Source organism: Pleurodeles waltl, chromosome 11 (assembly GCF_031143425.1).
Source record: "Pleurodeles waltl isolate 20211129_DDA chromosome 11, aPleWal1.hap1.20221129, whole genome shotgun sequence".
Lineage (NCBI taxonomy): Eukaryota > Metazoa > Chordata > Amphibia > Caudata > Salamandridae > Pleurodeles > Pleurodeles waltl.
The window spans coordinates 938,009,072-938,016,073 of NC_090450.1; the positions used below are offsets into that span (position 1 = coordinate 938,009,072).

The 7,002-nt window shown below is 48.6% G+C and overlaps 1 non-coding gene across 1 annotated transcript; it reads right to left on the reverse strand.

The window, feature by feature from the left end:
• Window positions 1–5,918: 5,918 nt before the first annotated feature.
• On the reverse strand, window positions 5,919–6,059 carry LOC138266723 (U4 spliceosomal RNA). The gene has a single exon (XR_011199655.1). It is a non-coding gene; the product is annotated as a U4 spliceosomal RNA (small nuclear RNA).
• Between the last annotated feature and the right edge of the window lie 943 nt (window positions 6,060–7,002).

The window sequence follows — 7,002 nt, forward strand, 5'->3', positions numbered from 1 at the left end:
TTTTCCCCTGAAGTTGAGCAGTGGGTTCCCTCAGATATCAAGGAGATGTGAGAGTGGGCAGAGGAGGATCTATTCCTATTCTTGGACACCCTCTCAACCAGCCCTCTATGGACAAAGGTGGACCTACTGGTGTGACCCCCCTTTAAACTGCTAACAGTGCTCCTGACAGGACTGTGGGTGTGTCTAGACGTTTCCTGATCCTCCTTGGGTACTTCCTGACCCACCTCAGTGGCTAAATCATCTTTTTCTAGCACTGGACGGTCAGACTCTTCTTCTTCCTCCTCACCTCCTGGCTACCAGCATGTTCCTGGCCATCCTGGAGGAGCCGGCCCAGAAGTAGAATTTATTGGATTTTCTCCCTGTCTTCAGCTTTCTCTCAGCACATATCTCCCTAAGTTCTTGGAAGGTCCGGTTCTCATAGGGAGAATCCATGGGCTGAGAGGTATGCTCTGCTGAAGACATGTCAGCTAGCTAGAGTGGTGTAGAGTCCCTAACTACTCTAGCACTAGGCTCCCATCAAAGTTTGGAGCAAGGGCTATACCAACCCCTAGCTTACCCAAACTCAGGAGACTAGATCCCTAATACTAGATGTATTGTGTACCTAACAGTACTAGCCTTTCCTGTGGAAAGTACCCAGTGGCAGAGTGGTAAGGCAATTGCAAGTGCTTATCCTGACGCTAGACCACCAATGTAGGAAGCTGGCCTGGTGTGTGGTATATGCCTAAGGTGTTCTCACCCTATACCAGGTCGAGGTATCCCTATTAGTGTAGTGTAGGCAGTGTCCAGGAAGCCAGGCTCTCTATAGGTATCTGTGGATGAGCAGGCCAGGCTTATCTAGGAGACATGCAAAGCTTATGCAATACCACTGTAGTCACACAACACTTACACACATGAAAGAACCACACAGTGTTACAAAAATAAAGGTACTTTATTTGGTAACATCAATACTAAATTACTATATAGGTTATGCTCTGTTAGCAGGTGAGTAAACACAATTATATATACACACTGGTACATAGGAAAAGGCATTGAAATGCAATAGAAAACAGTGAAAGAACAGTATGCAACAGGAACCCTAGGGGGAGAACAAGCCATGTACTAAAAAAGTGGAATGTGAAGGTCGGACCCCCACCCAGGTGAGTAAGACCTGTAGAGGGGAGCTGAACACACTTGGGACCCCAATAGGTAAATACAAGAGTGACCCCCAGCGACCTGGAGAAGAGAGGTAATTACCTGTTTTTCACCCAAACCCACAGAGAAACTTTGCAGAAGGACAATGCAAGACCCAAGCAAGACTGGAAGAAACTGAAGATGGAGTCTGCCAGAAGAGGACCTGCAAAAAAAGGGGAGCAGTCCAGTTCCAGTTGGAGTGTCCGGTTGGGTCAGGAGCCACTACCCACCCTTCTGGTGATGCTGAACCAGGTTGACGAGGAAGGACAGGAGCCGGCTGTGCAGCACAAGAGCAGAAGAGGAGTTCCAGGAGTGATGCAGTCGGTGTTCCACATCGCGAGGAGAGATGCAGCACATAAGTGGTGAGGGAAAACCACTAACAAGACTTGGCAATGGCAAGAGTTCCTAAAAAAAAAGTTTGTAGAAATGCTGGGGACCAGGAGAGTCAGAGGGGACTCAACCCATGGAGGGGAGTCCCAGGTGACCCCCACGAACTAGAAGAGTCTTGAGACGAAGATGGAGGCCCCACAGGCGACCCGCTGGCAGCAAGAACAGGAGTCGCGGTGAGGCCCACTCAGCACACCTGGCAGAGAGTTCCAAATCACTGGAGTAGCAGGAAGGAGACTGTCCATGTCAGAGACGAGAGCTGGAGGACAGGACTACATGGAGCCTGAAGATTCCTTGGATGAAGAGCCAACAAGCCTTGGTAGCTGCTAGAGTCGTGGTGCACAGGAGTACTGTCATGCAAGGAGGGGCAAAGACTCACCCACTCCAAAGATAGGCATCTGTTAGAGAGGACCAAGGGGACAACTTCAGACCACCACCTGGGTTGCAGGATGCACACAAAGTTGCAGGAGAGAGGATCCACGTGGCTGGTTGTCGAGCCGTTGGTGGCTGCAGATACTGGGGAGTGACTCCTTCACTCCAAGCGAGATTCCTTCTTACTTCTTTTGTGCAGACTGATGACTTACCACCCTCAGAGGGTGCACAGCCAGGGAAATGTTGCAGGAGCTGGGAGGAGCCAGAGAAACAATGTTGCAGAGGCAAAGTCGTCACTGGAGCTGCAGATTGTCGGTTCCTGTGGAGTCCAGTTGCGGTTCCAGTGGCCAGAAGTAAAAGTAAACATTGCAGAGGAGTCTTGTTGGAATCTTGCACGTCGAATCTGAGGACCCGCCCAAGAGGGAGACCCTATATAGCCCTAAAAGGGGGATTGGTCACCTAGCAGGGTGACCACCTATCAGGAGGGGGCTGTGACGTCACCTGCCTGACCTGGCCACTCAGATGCTCCCAGGGGCCTCTCGCCCATCCTGGATTCAAGATGGCAGAACCAAGTGATCCCCTGTAGGAGCTCTGGGGTGGTGATAAACAGGGGAGTGGTCACTCCCCTTTACATTGTCCAGTTTCGCACCATAGCAGGGACTGGTATCCCTGGACTGGTGCCAACCAGTTTCTGCAAGAAGGGCACCAAATGTGCCTTTCAAAGCATACCTGTGGCTTGGGGAGGCTACCCCTCCCAAGCCCTGTAACACCTATTTCCAAAGGGAGAGGGGTTATCTCCCAATCCCACTCCCAAAGGAAATCCTGTGTTCTGCCTTCCTGGGCTTGAGCTGCTCAAGCAGCAGGAGGGCAGAAACCTGTCTGGAGGGTGGCAGCAGCGAGGCTGCCCAGGAAGACCTTGCAAACTGGTAGGAGCAAAACTGGGGGGTCCACAAAGGAGCCCCCACAGTGCATGGGATCATACAACCAATACTGGGAACAGTATTGGGGTATGATTTCAACATGTTTCATACCAAGCATGCCTGGGTTTGGAGTTACCATTAGGTAGTGGCCTATGTCCAGTACACAGGTAAAATGGCTTACCCGCACTCACAAAGTCCAGGAAAATTGAGCTGGAGTTTGTGGGGGCACCTCAGCTCATTCAGGGGCACCCTCACACACAGGTACATGCACCCTGCCCTCTGGGCTAGGAGGGCCTGCCATAGGGGTGACTTACAGTAACCTGCTTCAGTGACCTGTAGTAAAAAGAGTGCACGCACCCTTCCACGCAGGCTGCAATGGCAGGCCTGCAGAGAGATTTTGCATGGGCTCCCATGAGTGGCATAATACATGCTGCAGCCCATGTGGGACACCTGGTGCCGCAGTGCCCTGGGTACGTGGGTACTATATACTAGGAACTTACATGGGGGCACCAGTATACCAATTATGGAGTGAAAAAGACCATGAACAACTGAATTTAGAGAAAGAGAGCACAGTCACTGGGGGTCTTAGTTAGCAGGATCCCAGTGAACACAGTTAAAAACACACTGACATTAGGCAAAAAATGGGGGTAACCATGCCAAAAAGAGGGTGCTTTTCTACAGGTGCAAGAAAAGTGACACTGCACTGGGTGCAGCTCCACTTTTCATAAATCTGGCCCTAAGTTTTATTGCGTGCATGGTACATGCCGCTGTGTACGTTCTGTGCCCTGTGCTCGTGCTGTCTACACATGTGCCGGATCTGGTAGCTGAGTTGGACGAGGCAACCATGCAAGGAATCTTTGTGTGACCTCATTGTCGTAGTATTCAAACAGGGCATACACGCTCAGGGGTAGATTTATGAAAAGTTGTGCTTGCACTAGGTGCAGTGTCATTTTTCCTGCGCACCTTAACGCCCCCCTCACGCCACCATGGTAGTGCCGTATTTAAAATACGGCGCACCATGGCAGTAGTTAGGGTGACTACCCTCATAATGTTTTACGCTAGTCCGGTGCTTTGCAGGATTAGCATAAACAATAATGACGCTAACCCTGCAAAGCACCCAGAGGCCCATTGTAACCAATGTCAGCCTCTTTTTAACAATGTTAAAAATTGCAGGTAAAAATGGCACAAAGGAATCTCGTAGATTCCTTTGTGCCATTTTTACGCCTCTCCTAGTGCAGGAACGCCCACCTTGCATCCTTCCATACATAATATGACGCAAGGGTTTACAAAGTGGTGCAATGCATGCATTGAGCCACTTTGTAAATACGGTCCGGGGAAAATGCCACTTTAACGCTGCCTTAGCGTAAAAAAAAAATGACGCTATGGCAGCACTAAAGTGGCGCTAGGGGCTCTCAAATATACCTTATAGCTTTTCATCCCTCTCAGGTGAAAAAATGGTCCCTAGTGCAAGGAAGGAAATGGGCCCTTTTGTTGCTGTTTGAATGATAAAATACGGGAAAAATTAGGGTTAAAGCGGCCCCCTGGGCACCTGCTGTACCAATAGATGGTACGCCTCTGTCCTTGAGCTCGGTAACATCTGTAATTGAGTGCCCTGAAGCGGTTTAGAAATGCACTTTGGGGCAGATTTATGAAAAGTGGAGCTGCCACTTATCTTGAGCCCCTGAACGCCACCCTAACGCCACCATGGTAACGTCGCATTTAAAAAACGGCGCGGCGTTTTTGGCCTCGTTGGGCCACATTTGCGTATATTTGCGTCTAAAAAAAAGGACGCAAATGTGGAGCAAGGAGGCGCTAGGGGCTCCTAAATATGCCACTTTATATAACGTTAAGGCCCATATTTATACTTTTTGACGCTAAACTGCGCTAACGCAGTTTAGCGTCAAAAAGTTTTGCGCCGGCTAACGCCATTCTGAAGCGCCATGCGGGCGCCGTATTTATTGAATGGCGTTAGCCGGCGCAAGCAGACCGGCGCTGCCTGGTGTGGGCGAGAAAAACCACGTACACCAGGCAGCGCCGGCGTAGGGGGAAAATGGCGCATGGGCGTCTTAAAATGGGGCAAGCCAGGTTACGTCGAAAAAATCGTCTTAACCCGACTTGCGCCATTTATTTTCGACGCCCATCCCCCATCAACATGACTCCTATCATTGTAAAGATAGGAGTCATGCCCCCTTGCCCAATGGCCATGCCCAGGGGACTTCTGTCCCCTGGGCATGGTCATTGGGCATAGTGGCATGTAGGGGGGCACAAATCAGGCCCCCCTATGCCAAAAAAAATTATTAAAAAAAAATAAAAAAATACTTACCTGAATGTCCCTGGGGTGGGTCCCTCCAGCCTTGGGTGTCCTCCTGGGGTGGGCAAGGGTGGCAGGGGGGGTCCCTGGGGGCAGGGGAGGGCACTCTGGGCTCATTTTGAGCCCACTTGTCCCTTAACGCCATGCCTGACCCAGGCGTTAAAAAGCGGCGCAAATGCGCCGTTTTTAGCCACGCCCACTCCCGGGCGTCTCTTTTGCCCGGGAGTATAAATACCACGTAAAGGCCTGGGAGTCATTTTTTAGACGGGAACGCCTCCCTTGCATATCATTAACGCAAGGAAGGGGGTCACGCTAAAAAATGACGCACATTCCGGGAACTTTGGCGCTATTCGCCTCTAACGCCATAGTATAAATATGGCGTTAGTTGGCGTTAGTTTAGCGTCGAATTTGCGTCGAAAAAAACGACGCAAATTCGGCGCAAACGGAGTATAAATACGGCCCTAAAAGTCACGCTCGACACCTTCGTCAGCTCTCGTTCTGTTTCAAACACTGCATACAGTCTGAGCGAACTTTCTCCGCATTATCCTGTTGATAACAAACGGCTTCCAACAGAAATACGAAAACTAATCAAGACGAAAGCATCCTGAAAGTGCCTGCCGGATGCAGAAACTCCGACACACTAAAACTAAATCGAAAACAGTGAACTAAAAGAAAATAAACTCTGTGTGGTCTAGCCGACACCAACACGTTCACATAAACTACTAAAAAAAATCTTATTTTTATACATTAATATTCAGTCTCCTTGGAGACTGTCAAAAATTGCCAATATCGACTATATTTCAAATCGTCATGGCGGGGTATTGGGTAAAGTTTTCAATAAACAATAATCGCGCCTCGGTTAGACCTCATTGGCTACGATAGTGCCACTGCGCAAAGCTAACAATAAAAAGGCGAATAAAGGTGCGTCTCGGGGTACCACCTCATGATACAAAGACCAAGGAAACGTTTAGTTGTCCAAGAATTACTACACCTCCACTGGCTTCTAACAGGCAAAATAATACACTTTGTTAGGATTGTTTTATCAGGTTCCGTCCACTCTCTGCCCCAAATATTCCATACCGGCGAGCAGAGAACTCTGGGAAATTTTATGCTAAATAGTTGCACAGGTAGCGCTGCATCCTAGTTACAGGTTTGATGCTCTTCATGTGAAGATGGGGTCCATGCTGCTAGCGATGTGGTGTGGAAATGGAAGAAGCACGAATTCTTAAAGCATGTCTTCAAATGTTTACCAAGGAGGCATGGTAATCATTGAAAGAAATGTAAATGGTAAACTACATTTTTCGATACAGCACTTACTGCAGGTGAGCCGTTTCATTGAGCTACACAGTTGCATTTGCTGCATTTCATTTACACCTTTAAAAAATACAATTTTGGTTTCGTCGTTTCGAAAACATCTTAGAGTGTGCCGGAGAACATCTGTAAAATGAGAAACTCGGGAAATGGTGGACTCATATTAAGGGGAAGAAAGGGGGCAATAAGAAAACATCAATGTTGCCCCCTTATTTATATAAGTAGTAACTTCAAAGACCTATATGTCTCTTCAACAGTCGAAGGAGATATTTTTGCTAAGAATCGCTTCAAGTAGGTCAGAGAGCACACCAGCAGCTAACCAATTTTCTGCTCGTGTGTGTAAAGCAGAACCGACACTTTGGAGAATACTGTATGCATTTATGTTTGCTACTTTGCTGTGACTATACCAACAAACTGGAAGCAGCGGTTGAAGTCCGTAAAAAAGTATGGGGACCGTGATATTGTGGGCCTAATTAACATGCCCTTTACACCACTGCTGCATCATTTTTTTATGGGCGCACCAGTGACGTT